The following is a 15521-nucleotide window of genomic DNA, read 5'->3' as shown; positions in this document are numbered from 1 at the left end:
TTTGTGGTTGGTGTCTGTTGCAGGCCCTTCGAAGAAGAGATTGACAAAGAGCTCTTTCTTCATCTGCAGGAAGCACCACACTCACAGGCCTGATCCTGATAGGGGACTTCATTAACCTGCACACCTCCTGGAAAAAACGGCACAGCAAACTACTAGCAGTCCAGGAAACTATTGGAGCTCGTTGAAGACAAATTTCCTCATACAGGTGATGGAGACCCTGACCAGAGAGGCCCTGCTGGACCTGTTGCTTACTAATGTGGAAGAATTTATTGGTGAGATCATGACTGGAGGTAGCCTGGGCTGCAGTGATCATGTCCTGGTGGAATTCTCAATCTTCAGGGGTACAGGATGGAAAAAAGTAGCCAGTACCCTAAACCTCAGAAACATCTAATTTGACTGTGTAGGGTCCTAATGACTGAGATCCCTAGGGAAACTTCCCTCAGAGGCAAACAAGCAAACAAGGGCTGGAAGATACTTAAAGTCAGTTTTCTTAGGGTGTAAATGCTCTCAATCCCAATGTGCAAGAAGCTGGGCAGGGGAGGCAGGAGGTCAGCTTGGCAAATTCAAAACCCCTTAGCCATACTAGAACACAAAACTAAAATGCATAGGCAGTACAGGCAGGGACACACATCCTGGGTAGGTTATAGGGGTATGGCTTGAAAAAGCAGAGAAGGGATCAGGAAAGCCAAGAAACAACTGGAGCTGAACTCAGATATGGATGTGAGAAATAACCTTCAGGTACATAGGACAGCAAAGGAAGATGAAAGAAACTGTACCTCCCCTCATGTGCAAAATGAGAGACCTGGCTATAGCCGACATGGAGAAGGCTGAAGAACTCAACAAATTTTTTGACTCAGTCTTCCCCAGCAAGTGCTCTAGCCACACTGCAGCACACAGCCAAATTCACAGAATCCAATGACAAGGACTTGAAGAATGCAAGAATCATATGAGAAGATCAGGTTCAAGATCATCTAAGGAACCCGAACGTGCACAGATCCATGGGACCTGAGGAGATACATCTGCACCTCCTGAGGGAACTGACAAAGTTACCAAGACATTCTCCATCATATTGGAAAGGGAAATATACCCCCCCATTTTTAAAAAGGCCAGTCAGTCTCACATCTGTGCCCTACAAGATCATGGAGCATATCCTTTTGGAAACTATGTTAAAGCATGTGGAGAACAGAGAGGTGACTGGTGACAGCCAACATGACTTCACTATAAGCAAAATTGTGCCTGACAAATGTGCTGACCTTCTATAATGGAGTTACAGCGTTGGCAGATAAAGGAAAAGCAACTGACATCATCTTCCTTGTGCAGAGCTTCTGATACTGTCCCACATAGCACCCTTATCTCTAAATTGGAGAGGCTTGGATTTGACAGGTGTGAATAGGGAATAAGTGAATAAGGAATTGGCTGGTTGGTCACACTGAAAGAGTTTCTGTCAATGGCCCTATGTCCAGGTAGAGACCAGTGATGAGTAGGTCCATCAGGGGCTGGTACTGCGATCACTACTATTTACATCTTGGTTGGCAACATGGATAGTGGTATTGAGTGTACCCTGAGCAAGTTTGCTGATGACACCAAGCTATGTACTTGTAATTTTTTTATGCTGAATCAGGAGCATAACTTATTAGTGACTAAATAAATGTCAAGATTTTTTCTTGTGATTTCTAGAGATTTTATTTCAGAAATGAAGAGAGAAAGAGTGAGATATTTATAAAACCCCCAACTTTCACTTTTAGCTTCATTAAAGTAATTATCAGTGGTCTGTAACTTTGCTTGGGATTATTTTTTTTGTATCTTACATGTCCTGGCTAATGCTAACTGTGTAATGCAATAGTGATGCTGAGATGCTTCCAGTGTGCAGCTGTTTATATGATTAGAAAAAACCTCAGTTGCCTAAAGCTGATTAAAAAAGAAGTTTACATCCTGAGTTCCAATTAACAGTATTGCCAGAAAATTAAAAGCCATCTGGTCTGCAAGGCCTGACTGGAATTCTTACATTTGAATTGCCTTATCATGCTGCACAAATTAATTTTTCATTTCTTTCAATTCCTTCCTGGAGAAAATTAAAATAATAAGAAAAAAGAAAGCTTGCCATCTATTTCAGAAGCCTTGTTTCAGCAGACACTGAAACAGCTTACCCTGAATTACAAAAGTGTCATTCTGTTTTCTTAAAGAATATAGTTACTTTCATGCCTATGCAGAAATGAGACAGATCTCCATGTCTGTGTTAGTAGCAAACATATACTTAGAACACATATTTCCAGCAAAAGTAACAAATGAAAAGATATTAAAGTTTTAGGATTTCCCATGCTCTATAGTCACCATTCCCACACTTCAAGTTACAAATGCAAATACTATGAACTGCTCCTGAATTGAACACCCGTTCAGTGTTTCTTCAGAAATATGACTCAGTATGTGATTCTGTATACTAAATAACATGAAAAAAATACTGTCTATTTTAAGCAAATTTGTAAGATGAATAAACATGAAATTTCATTAAGCTCTTGTTACTGCTCTTTTTTCCATTCTGTTTTCCCAAATTATTTATGTTAGGCCAGTTGCCAACATACTCCCAGTGGTAGGATTTTACTACACTCATTCAGGGATGGCTGTATCTTTCTTGTAGTGGGGGGCCGAGAACATGACACAGCACACCAGATGTGCTTTTGCTACAGCCAAGTCGATAGAAAGGATCACTTTCCTTGACAAAATGATAGCACACTTAATACTGCACAGCGTTTTCTTAGCCTGACCGTACTCTGATGAGGCTACATCCTATTCATTCCAGACTTCCGCTCTGGTCTGAGGCTCCCGGGTTTCCTGAAAAGCAGTTGTACCAGTAAAAAGCAAGGCAAAGAAAGAAAAAGGAGTAGTTTGGCAGTTTCCCTGTTTGTCATTAGGTCTCCTGAACCATTCAGCAGGACACCCACATTTTTGCTAGTCTTCGTTTCACTGCTGATGTACCTATAGAAGCTATTCCTGTTGCCCTACACATCCCTCACCAGATTCAACTAGACTTTGGTTTCCTAACCCTATCCCTGCATGCTCAGATAGTATCTCAATGTTTTACTTTCCCCTGCCTCCACTTCTTGAATGCTTCCTTTTAATATTTGAGCTTTCTTCATCCATGAAGCCCTCCTGCTACAGCTATGTGATTTCCCCTTTGCTGGTGTGCACTGTTCTTGAGCTTGGAGAAGGTGATCCTTGGGAATCAACCAGCTCTCCTCGATTCTTCTTCTTGCCAGGCCTGTATCCCATTCCTAGCAGATCCCATGACAGGCCAAAGTCTTCTCTCTGGAAGTCCAGGGCCACAGTCCTGCTATTTGTCTTTTCCCTCCTCTCATGATCCTGAACTCCACCTATATTATATAGCCTTTTCAGCTAAGACTGTCACCAACATTCAATTCCCCTACAGGTCTTCCTTGTTTTTTGAGTACCAGGTCCAGTTGAGACACTTTCCTTGTTGGTGTCATGATCACTTGTGTCACAAGTTGTCACCAAAGCACTCCAGAAACAGCATGCAACTGCTAGGTTTCATGTGCCTTGCTATGGTGTCCTTTCAGCAGATATCAGGGTGCTTCAGATATCCAAAGGAGGCCCATACCACAGCATTGCTGATGTTGGTCTGCCCACTAACTTCAACCCATAATCTCTCAACTTGCTCTTTCAAAGCTCTATGTTATTCTAGCTGCATTTCAGCCACCTTTGGAGAGGAAAAATAACTTAAAAATAATTTTCATATCACTGTTATAAAGACCTAATCAATTAAATGTTTTTTATGAAAGCTAATCATGGAATCGTAGAATACTTTGAGTTAGAAGGAACCTCCCAAGACTACCTCGTCCAAACCCCTGCAATAAGCAGGAACATCTTCAACCATATCAGGTTGATCAAAGCCACATCCTGTGCTGAGGACTCCAGAGTTGGACTCAGTACTCCAGGTGGGGTCTCAGAGTGAAGTAGAAAGGGAGAATCACCTCCCTCGACCTACTGGTCATATTTCTTTTGGTGCAGCCCAGCATATGGTTGGCTTTCTGGGTTGCAAGTACGCAATGTGAAGTCATACTAAGTTTTTCTTCCACTTTGAATCCTTTCACAGCTGGTATTGATACCAGGGAGTGCCCTGACCTAGGTGCAGGAATTTACACTTGGCCTTGTTGAACTTCATGAGGTTCACATGGACCCACTTCTCAAGCTTATCCAGGTCCTTCTAGATAGCATTTTTTCCATCAGGCGTGTCAACTGCACCACTCAGCTTGGTGTCATCTGCAGACTTGCTGAGGGTGCACTTGATCCCACTGGCTATGTCATTGACTAAGATATGAAACAGTACTGGTCCCATTAGGGACCACTCACCACTGATCTCCATCTGAACATTGAGCCGCTGTCTCCTACCTTCTAGATGTGACTATGCAACCAATTCCTCTATCACTGAACAGTCCCTCCATCAAATCCATATCTCTCCAATTTAGAAAAGGATGCCATAGGCGCTGTGTCAGAGGCCTTACAGAAATGCACAAAGAGGCATCCATAGCTCTTTTCTACTGATGTAGTCACTCCATCATAGGAGGCCACTAGGTTGGTCAGGCAAGACTTGCCCTTAGTGAAGCCATGCTGGCTTCACAAATCACTTTCCCATCCTCCATGTGTTTTAGCATCACTTCTAGGAGGATCTGTTCCGTGGTCTTCCCAGGCACAGAAGTAAGGCTGACAGGTTGGTAGTTCCCAGGATCCTCCTTTATACCCTTTAAAAAAAAAGGTGCAATGTTTCCCTTTTTCCAGTCACGAGGGACTTCACTGTACTGCCATGACGTTGCAAATATCATGGAGTGGCTTGGTAACTACATCAGCCAATTTCCTCAGGATGTTAGGATGCATCTTGTCAGGTTCCATAGACTTAAGTGTGTTAAGGATTCTCAGGTGGTCATGAACCTGATCTTGTCTTATAAGGGGAGGAACTTTGCTTCCCCAGTCACAGGCTTGCAGTCCATACACTCAAGAGGTGTAGGAAGAGAGGTTGATGGAGGGACTGAGGCAAAATTGCTGAGTACCTCAGCCTTCTCCTCATTCATTGTTATGGGTTTAACGGTCATGTTCATCACTGAGGATAAACTTTGATCTGTCTTTTCTGGCTGATTTTCCTAAAGAAGCCCTTCTTATTCTTTCACTTGCCAAGTTCAACTCCAGTTTCACTTTGTTCTTCTTGCCTTCATCCCTACACATCCAGACAGTGTCTCTATACTCTTCCCAGGACATCTGTCTCTGCTTCCTCTTCCTGTGAATTCTTGCCTTCTAGTTTGACCACCAGGTGTCAACTCATCTATGTCTATCTCTCACTTTCCTTTCCTGATTTCTTACACCTGGAGATTGAGAGCTCTTCTGCTCTGTGGAAAGCGTCCTTAAAGATCTACCAGTTCTGTTCTGTTCCCTTGTCCCTCAGGGCAATTTCGCAGGGACTTCTACTGACCAACTCGTCAAACAGCTTGAATTTGCCTTCCTAAAATTCACGGTCCTGACTTAACTCTTCACCTCACCCATATCCCTCAGGATTGTAAGCTCCACGAGTGCATGATCACTGCAGCCCAGGTTGCCTGGATCAGCTGACTTCAAGGGAATATATTAACACACTTGCATTGGTGACCATAAGGTCCACTATCACATACCCTTTGGTATGACTGCCTATTACATGGATTAAGAAATTATCAGGAGTCTCTTGGATAGCCTACACTCACCATGATACTTTCCCAGCAACTGAAGGAAGGCTAAACAAACGTAAAACTTGTTTCATATCAAGTATCCATAACATTTCCCTGGGAAGAAGTTAAGTTTAGTATTCAAATATTTTGGATGCCCTTTTTTCCCCTTTCTGCTTCAGATAGATGCAAATATTGTGTTTTGAAAAGAGGAACGTCTCGGGAATCCCGATGATCCTAGACAATGATGCTAAAGCTTTTGTGGTGTCAAGTTTTTTGAAAGACTGTTTGTCTGGACATGGTTTTTAATTAATACATTTGCAGTAGTTAATGGTGAAAATTATGATGGGGCTCATGAAATATACCAGTGGAATGAACCTGTATGTTGTGTTTTGTGTTTGTCTTCAAAACACGGTATTAAATATTTTTGATAATATTCTTTGGTTTACCATGCTCTTTGATAGTAAGTGACCAAATTTTGTCTGTTTTTGCCAAAACATGAGAAGATCTTTCAGCAGTAATTAGGGTTAATGTATAAAGTATCTTTAAAACCAGCTGAAAACCATCATCTAAGTATAGTTTTTACATGTACAAAAAAAAGAATTTTTGCCATAAGTGGTATTTTTAGTGCACCTAGTATATTAAATGCATAGCATTACTTACTCATTAAAATATTTATATCACTTACTGATTGAAGTATTTTTATCTCCCTAATTTGTTTGGGTTGCATCAGAGTACTTTCTTGTTTGAGGCTATGTTCAGAGTTGAAGCCTTTTGTCAGATATATGTGAAAAAAAAAAAATAGAAGCAAGAGCATTAGTGTGTTGATAATTGCATTAGATCAATGATTAGCACAATTCTGACTCTTTTCTCTGCCTGAAATTGTAGGATAAATCCTGTACTCAATCCATCTTCTCAAATGATATAGTAATTGGTGTGACAGAATTACATTTATTTGCCTCTGAGAAATAAATAAATAATTCTAAAAATCAGATGAACAACCCTTCCCCCCCCCCCCCCCCCGAGTTTTCTACTGTAAGTAAAATTAAAGCAAATTTGTATAACCAAACTATACTACATGGATCAGAATCTAAATTTCATCAGTTGCTAACACTTGCTCATTTGAAGAGAGTAACAGAAGCTAATTCAATTGTTGTCATAGCCATGGAAATGTGTCCAAGTATATTCTGGACCCTTCACTGGAGTTGAAGGTGTTTTCTGAAGAAACAAAAAGTATGGCTTCTTTGGAGCTGTTTTAACTGGGGAAGAGGTAGGGGGTGGGAGGAAGGGAGTTAGAGGGGAAAGAATTAAAAAAAAAAGTAGAGCCCCCAAGGCTGCAAAATCAATGTGAATACTGGAGAATGTGAAATCTTTCTGCTTTTCCCATCAAATAGGAATTGTGAATGGATGGGTGTTCTCTAGTCTACCAGTTTGGAGAGAGGTCTTCCTCCATGGATGTGCTTTAGAAAGGGAAGCATACGTTTGTTGATTTTATCAAGTGTGTTGTGCAGCTTCAGGTGGTACTGATTCTTTTTGAAATAATATATAAGGTTTTGCCTACCTCAGTTGACTTCAGCAGAATAACTCTAGAGATTAATTTGGCCTACCTAAAATCTCAGGGCTACCTTGGACATGATTTATCCATTATAGCAATTTTATTTCTAATATACACTTGACTTTGTTCCACTGAGAGTCCAGCTGACATGGACTGCACTCAGTTCTTTTAGGATTTGGTGCCATGTGGCAGAAGTCCATTTTACCACTGCCTTAGATGCGTTTCTTCACAGTACTGTATTTAGTATTCTGGGCTACCTTTGATTATAACCACAATCCTACACATACTGATCTAAAAGACTGTCTAGAACAGAGGCTAAAGTTCTGCAAATGTTGTTTTTGAAGTTTTTGAGATAGACAAATATAATCTTTGTTTGTACAACTATGCAATTTTCCTATTGTAAGAGCACCGACTTTTTTAAAAAAATCAGCTTTTTAGACAATTGCTTATTTTAAAGCCATTTTTTCTGTAGCTTCCAGAAGTTAAGAGAAGGAAATTCCAGTGTGTTCTCCTCTGATGCTTAGGAAGCATAGGAAGATAAGCATTGTAAATACAATTTTGTAACATCAAGCCATAACAGAAGAAGCAATTAAAAAAAAAGAAATCGTCAAAACAGAATGAATTCAGCCTTGAGTGTGAAGGACGTTTGTATGCTCATATATACTATTTTGTGGGTGATAATATTTTGTGGGAGGGGCAGAGTACACAATCTTTGTATAGAGAGGAAAAACATTTATCCCTGACAGTGGAGTCTAAGGGCATCATGATAAGCATTCCATTCACACTGGTTTATTTCCCTTGGATGGCCTGCATAAAGGACAATGGACTTTACTGCAAGTATTTTCCAGTCTTGAAGTTGTACAGTTGCAAAGATACCAGTGTTCAGGAAAACACACACTTAGAAAATTAACTGGAAGAAATATCTACTATCTTGGCAGAACAGCAAAAAATGAAGTCATTTACTGTGAAGACATACAACAGTTCTTTTCAGTTTATGGTGTATAGAAGCCAAAAAATTGCACCTAGCTTTGTATTCTACTAGCATCTGTCAAAGGAAATCTGTATTCAGCAGAAACCACACACCAAACTGTGTGGTTTGGTTGATATGCTGGAGGGAAGGAATGCCATCCAGAGGGACCTTGACATGCTTGTGAGGTGGGCTGATGCCAACCTTATGAAATTTAACCATGCCAAGTGCAAGGTCCTACACCTGGGTCAGAGCAATCCCAGGCACAGCTACAGGTTGGGCAGAGAAGAGATTCAGAGCAGCCCTGCAGAGAAGGACTTAGGGGTGTTGGTTGATGAGAAAATGAGCATGAGCTGGCTTCAGTGTGCGCTCGCAGCCCAGAAAGCCAACCGTATCCTGGGCTGCATCAAAAGGAGCGTGACCAGCAGGTCAAAGGAGGTGATGCAGCTCCTCTACTCTGCTCTCATGAGACCTCACTTGGAGTATTGTGTGCAGTTCTGGTGTCCTCAACATAAAAAGGACATGGAACTGTTGGAACAAGTCCAGAGAAGGGCCACGAGGATGATCAGGGGACTGGAGCACCTCCCGTATGAAGACAGGCTGAGGAAGTTGGGGCTGTTCAGCCTGGAGAAGAGAAGGCTGTGTGGAGACCTCCTAGCAGCCTTCCAGTATCTGAAGGGGCCTAAAAGGATGCTGGGGAGAGACTGTTAGGAACTGTAGTGACAGGATAAGGGGTAACTGGTTAAAACTTAAAACGGGAAGTTTAGATTTGATATAAGGAAGAAGTTATTTACTGTGAGGGTGGTGAGGCACTGGAATGGATTGCCCAGGGGGGCTGTGAATGCTCCATCCCTGGCAGTGTTCAAGTTTGGGTTGGACAGAGCCTTAGGTGACATCATTTAGTGTGAGATGTCCCTGTCCGTGGCAGGCTGGTGGGAACGAAATGATCTTAAGGTCCTTTCCAACCCTAACTATTCTATGATTCTATGAAACAAAAATAGGCAATCTTTTCACATTAGAGGAAAGTAAAAGTTTCAGTGCCTTGTGACAACTGTTTGCTGTTTCTTTTTAATACATCACTCAGAGTGTGATATAAACTTGAGCAACAGTTTTGCTTAAACTGGTGGGTGGGTGCTGGGGTGGGTGACCTTTGCACTCATTTCAGGTACTCAAGACTGACTTCCCTTGGCCTTCTGGTTTTGAACTGAAAGGTGAAGGTCTTGTTAAAATGAAGAAATCAGAACAGTTCTTGACCAAGGCATTCATGCCTTACAGATGAATTGCTGTTTAGTAGGTTGCTTGACATGCTAATTCTACAAGTATTCTTTTTCTAGGAGGAGAAACACTGAAGACTGAAAGCAGTAAACTTGTCTCTATTTACCGTTTAATAAAAACAGTGTTGAGATTTTTCCTTTTACTGCTGCATTTGCTAGATGATTAGTTTTGAAAGATACATATCCTGCTGAGTGATAGATTATTCTAATTTTATGCCATTGCTTGGGTTAGAAAAATAATTGTGGCCTTTACCTTTCTAATTCCTCAAGAATTGACTAGTTGTAATATTTCAGTCGGCATAGTTGTATTCTTAATTGAAAATCTGATCACAATTCTTTAATGAATGAATAATTAAAATTGTAAGTGCAGTGGTTTTTTTTTGCTGTGTTTATCAGCAATTGTGCTCGATATACTAAACAAAAATTGAATTGATCTGTTACTGCACCTGCTCAGATGGGTTATATTAAGAAACTTAAATTCAGTACCATTTTATTAATGATCTTGAAAATAACATTTTAAAGAACCATATGTTATAAAAGTTGCTCCAAAAATCCCACACTTGAGTTCTATTTTCAGCTTTAATGAATGCCTTGCAATGCCTTGCCTTTTCTTTTATTACAGAATAAACATCTGGAGTAGATAAGTGTAAATAGGGGGTTTACTTTTTGCACGTAACATGCATGTACATATGTGCTGCACAGGTTGACAGTTCAGGATAGAAAGCCAATATTATTAAAGTGTTAATTAGTAAAAGCTCAGGAAGCAGAAAAAGGGAGGTGAAAGTAGGAGCCATAAAAGATGCATGCAAAGAGCCTTAAAGATTGGTTGACAGGAATTACTGAGTGTCAGAGGTTATTTAATGTATTTTGACTGCTCCAGTCTTAAGATGTGTGTAATCTTTGTGCCAGGCTATATATTGACAAATGCTGAATTTGTATCCTTAGCCTATTTCATCCCTGCCAAGCCTGTATGAAATCTTGTTTTTAGTAAAGAAATGCTTTCTAATGTCCCGTCTGAACTGGACTAAGCTGCTCTGGTTCAGCTTTGAATTATTCCTATGTGTCCTGTCACTGGATACCAACGAGAAAAGCCCAGCACCTCCCTCTGCCCTTCCCCTCCTCAGGAAGCTGTAGAGAGCAATGAGTTTGCCCCTGAGCCTCCTTGTCTCCAAACTAGACAAGCCCGAAGCATTTAGCTGCTCCTCACAGGACACGCCCTCCAGCCCTTTCACCACCTCGAATTCACTAGAATCAAAGAGTCTTGCAGCACCAATTTCCCTTTAACAGTACAAATGTTGGTACATGACCATAGATAATTTGTCTGGCCTTAACCACTTTTCAATACATTTTTTTCTTGGATCACAGTCATTGAACATTACCATACGAAGACAGGTTTTACACTAAAGATTAGGATAACCCAATGCTGGTTTGAACATTTCCTGGGTGATTGGGTGACTGATTGTATATGGGAATCTCATTGTCCTGTGCATGATGGAGGAAAAAGAAATTGCTGTGTAAAACGTCCGTGTATTGTGACCCATGCCTATCCTGTAACACAAATCCAATACTTATTATGATACATGGAAAGTTATGTAGCAATCTGCATGCAAAAACTGGGGGAAATTCTGTTTCCTTCTCTCTGCTGTAAAGATCTTTGCACAAGGGAACTGGAAAGTGAGGAAAACATCTAGAGGAGAGAAATGAAGCACTGTAGCATATGCATATATATTTATTCAACTGAATAGTAAGTTGCCTGTAATGAAGACATTGTCTTCTGGAGCTAAGGAATATATGCTGAATGCATCATGGTGTTTTTGGACTAAGCAAAGCTCTTTTATTTTCAGAGATTAGCTTCTAGCAATCGCTGTAAATTTTAAATTATCACTGTAAAGCTTGTTATTTTTTGATCAAAAATGTAACAAATAATACATTTACTGGTTATTTGTTTAGGAATAGCTTAAGACTGAGAATGTACGGGAACCTTGTCATCTTGTGCATGACTGGAGGAAAAACAGGTTGCACAGAGACTTGAGAAACAAATACTGTTAGTCAAATATTGTGTATCCATCCTAAATCTTAAACTTCAAGGTCTTGAGAATGAAAGTGGAAACATAGACTCTAACATACTTCTTGCAGTGCTAGCTTTGCTAATGATACAGTTCTGTATGAGGAGCCTCAAAACACAATAAACTTCAATGCTCAGGTAAAAAGCTCAGCACACTGAGGCTTTTGTTTTTGATCCAGTTTGTTATTATTGCTTTAACAGGTCTATTATTTTCTGTGTGAATTTGTATTGTTTCTTTGTGAGCTTCAGGAAATTTATAGGAAACCTGTGATAAATCAGTAGTCTGACACAATTACTCTATAAAATGCCATTTTGTTCCAGTTCGTTAATGTCGGAATACTTATTAAATGACGTAAGGGATTCCATCTACAGTTGTTAACTCCTGTGGACCAATCTTCACAACAGGAGACTCCTTAGATAGAAGTATCTGATATTTTCCTAAGGCTCTTTAATTCATTAGAAGAGATGCTTACTATTAAAGTCCATTTTCATCCAGTATTTTGTTAGTTTAAGTTTACTGAAGTAGAGAGCTTAGAGGGCTCTGAGTAATAACATGATCATCTAAGAAAATGGATTGGGGCATTGTTGAGAAAAACTCAATTAACATTTTGTTCTTTTCTTGTTGTGGCCAAAACTAGGAAATGAATGCTCAGAGTGGAGTGAGGTAAAAATTTTCTAATCAAATAGTTTGGCAAAAGATAGGTAGTAAAATCATGCAAAGGGCATGATAAATCTGCCAAAACTGCTGGAAATTTGGCAGGCCACCAGTCTCTCCAGGACTGTTCCTTGCTTCAGTTCCATGGCAGTATAATACTGTAAGGCAGTCTACAATTTTAACACTGTTTATGATTCCTGTGAAGATAGAATTCTTTAAAAAATTTAGTTGTATGGAAATTCTTAGCTTTAAAAAAAAATAATTGTAAATTTAGAAGGAATTAGAAACACAGAATTTAGCATCGTCTGGTAGTTCTTGTGGCTGCACAGACACTCTTAAAAATGTTGAGATTAAGATTATGTGAATCAGTGGTTTTGAGTATGCGTAATCATATGAAATACTGATTACCTCATCTCCTAAAGGGCTTCAGAGACATGGGGATGGATTACAAAAGGGTAATGAACACAGCCTGGGTCAGGAAAAAAAAGAAAAAAGGAATTTGGCATTAAGTACATAAAAATATGTGTAATTAATTGTCGCAGCATAGTGTTGATACCAAGAAATTTTTGGACTTTTATCAACAAATTACAAGTTTATATAGATATAGAAGAATACCCAGAATTATAACAGTTCCTGCTGATGAAACAGCATGGAAGAAATATTGAGAAGGATAAGAATCTTCATGTTTCTGTGTTTAAGATTTTTAATTAGGATTGACTTGATAGCAATCAGGTTTCCTCTGATCTGATTATTATACAGGGGTTTTCTCTGCTTCTGATACCTTTTTTTGCCACCCAGTGCCTGAGGCTGCAATAGTTTGATCTTGTATGCAAATTACACAGTCACTTCTTTGACAAATAGAGTCTAGAATTTTTGAAGAAGATGACCTTTGCCACATATGCTTTCTTTTGCTTTTGTTTGCCATTTCTCCTCTCTCTGTGTACGTAAACGTACAAATGATAGACAATTCAGAATCTTTAGTGACTGGGACTTTACAAATCTATCAGCAGCTACAGTCAAACTCTTAAGGCTATGCAATGGGAAAATTATATGTTGATTTCTCAGCATTTTTCAGTGAATCTTTAAATAATTCTTTCATCTCTAACTCTCAGATGAGCCTAGAGAGAATAACTTGCTATCATTTGAACACATACCTTCTGTTGGTTTAATTTTTACTGAAACGGCTTTTGCTGTACTGCTGCTACCATGAAGAGCTAAGCTATGATAGAGCTACACGACCTATGCTTAAACTATGTTTAAAGAAGATAGAATCACAGAATCCCTTAGGTTGGAACAGACCCTGATGATGATGAAGTCCAACTGTAAACCTAAGTCTGCCAGTCTGCTATTAAACCATGTCCCTCTGTGCTGCATCTACACATCTTTTAAATACTCACAGGGATGATGACTCCACCACATCTCTGGGCAACCTGTTCCAATGCTCAACAGCCCTTTTGGTGAAGAAACTTTTCCTAATACTCAATGTAAACTTCCTCTGGGACAGCTTGAGGCCATTCCCTCTTCTACTATCTCTTGTTCCTTGGGAGAAGAGACCAACACCCCCCTCACTAACAGCCTCATTTCAGGTAGCTGTAGAGATTGATAAGGTCTTCCCTCAGCCTCCTTTTTTCCAGGCTATAGAACCTGGTTCCCTCAGATGCTCCTTGTAACGTTTGTACTCCAGACACTTCACCAGCTTTATTGCCCATCTCTGGACTCGCTTTAACACCTCAATGTCTCTCTTGTAATGAGGGGCTCAGAACTGAGCACAGGATTCGAGATGCAGCCTCACCAGTGCCCAGTACAGGGGGATGATCACTGCCCTGGCCCTGCTGGCCACACTATTGCTGATACAGGCCAGGATGCTGCTGGCCTTCTTGTCTGCCTGTGCACAAGCTGGCCCATGTTTAGTGGCTGTCAGTCAGCACCCCCAGGTCCTTTTCCACTAAGCAACTTTCCAGTCATTCTTCTCCTAGCCTGTAGTGTTGCATGTGACATGAATGCAGGAACCGGCACTGAGCATTGTCAAAGGTAGACGCTCTTTTCCTACTATATTTAAAACTTCACTTTTTTTTAATCCTGTAAGCCACAGGCATTATAGAAAAGCCAGCAGTAACAGTTGCAGGAATAACTCCAATTTGGTTTGAAAGATTTTTCCTATAGTAAGTTATTGCTTATAGAGTTATAGAGTACATCTTAAGTGATGAAAATACATACAGTTAGACAAATGCTAAGGAATAGCAGGGTTCAAAAAAGATTAAAGGGGTGTGAAATTAAAGAATTCAGATTGCATAATGATGTGCCAAATTTATATTTTCAAATGGAAAAAAGTTGCACATAAAGAAAAAACTTAGATGTAGGCTCATACTCAGAATGGGAAAATCAACTTTTGTTTAATATTTATGGAAAATAATTGTTTTAACTTAAATATCAGTAACCATTACTGTTTTTTGTTTTTTTTTCTTGGGAAGGTCTAAAAATGAAAAGTAATTCTATTTTAATCTCTTCCTCATGAAAATGCTCCCAATAACATAAATATGCTGATGTATCTAAACCAATGAATGTTTACTGTAATGTGAAGTTATCAATATAGCATTTAGAGATGCTTTTGGGAGTTCTGTGTTGTTACAATTTAGATGGAAGCATTATGAGACTAAGAGGTTGTAGAACAAATGAAGACCTGAAAAATAAAATTAAATAGTTAAACAAAGTGAATAAGAAGATCATCCTAAACAAATTAAATTTTAATTTAAAAATATTTTCCATACATAGAAAATGTGGAGGAAAGACCAGATAATAATGAATTAACAATGCTGTTCAGGAAAGAAAAGAAGATTCTGATGTCTCATAATCTTATTAGAAACAGTACTGCACGAATCAGTTTGAAATGAAAAAAAAAGAACAAGCATGAAAAAATTGGGTAAAACTATAAATAAAGTCATAACCCTGAAAGAGTGAAATGGAGAAGGGAGAAACTGTTCACAAAGATAAGAGTAAAAAGAAAATATTGTCTGGAATGTCAGAAATTTCTAACAGTGTCAGTAAACTGCAATTTTGCTAATTTTATGCATTCACAGTTATGTGACAAAGTAATTTTGGGTATATAAGACTTACTCCCACAAGAATATTGACTATGAGAACTGGCGAGAATAATCTAGCATGTCTCCAAAACTATGCAGAGAGAGAAGGAATGCCATTGATTTTTACAAGAGAGAGGGCACAGGGCACGAAAATGGAATTCATGTGTATATTCTCTCATATGCTATTCCAATCAGGCTCAGGAAATGAAAGTTCTTTTTTTTT

At 39.4% G+C, this 15521-nt stretch overlaps 1 protein-coding gene across 2 annotated transcripts in view; it reads left to right on the top strand.

Annotated features, from left to right (window-relative positions):
• The window catches only part of LOC134159024 (cAMP-specific 3',5'-cyclic phosphodiesterase 4D-like), a 201790-nt gene that overhangs the window by 146476 nt on the left and 39793 nt on the right, over nucleotides 1-15521 (top strand). The window contains exon 3 of one of the 2 annotated variants that reach the window (XR_009962994.1): nucleotides 70-2313. The exons of the other annotated variant lie outside the window; for it this stretch is intronic. The gene's annotated coding sequence lies outside the window, so the exon portion shown is untranslated. Of the gene's footprint in view, nucleotides 1-69; nucleotides 2314-15521 lie in introns of those variants that run through there. 2 annotated transcript variants of the gene reach the window in all.

This window comes from Pezoporus occidentalis, unplaced genomic scaffold (genome assembly GCF_034315485.1).
Source record: "Pezoporus occidentalis ecotype Australia unplaced genomic scaffold, CSIRO_AGI_Poc_V1 ctg139, whole genome shotgun sequence".
In the NCBI taxonomy this organism is placed as follows: Eukaryota; Metazoa; Chordata; class Aves; order Psittaciformes; family Psittacidae; genus Pezoporus; species Pezoporus occidentalis.
This window is presented reverse-complemented; position numbering and strand designations above follow the sequence as displayed.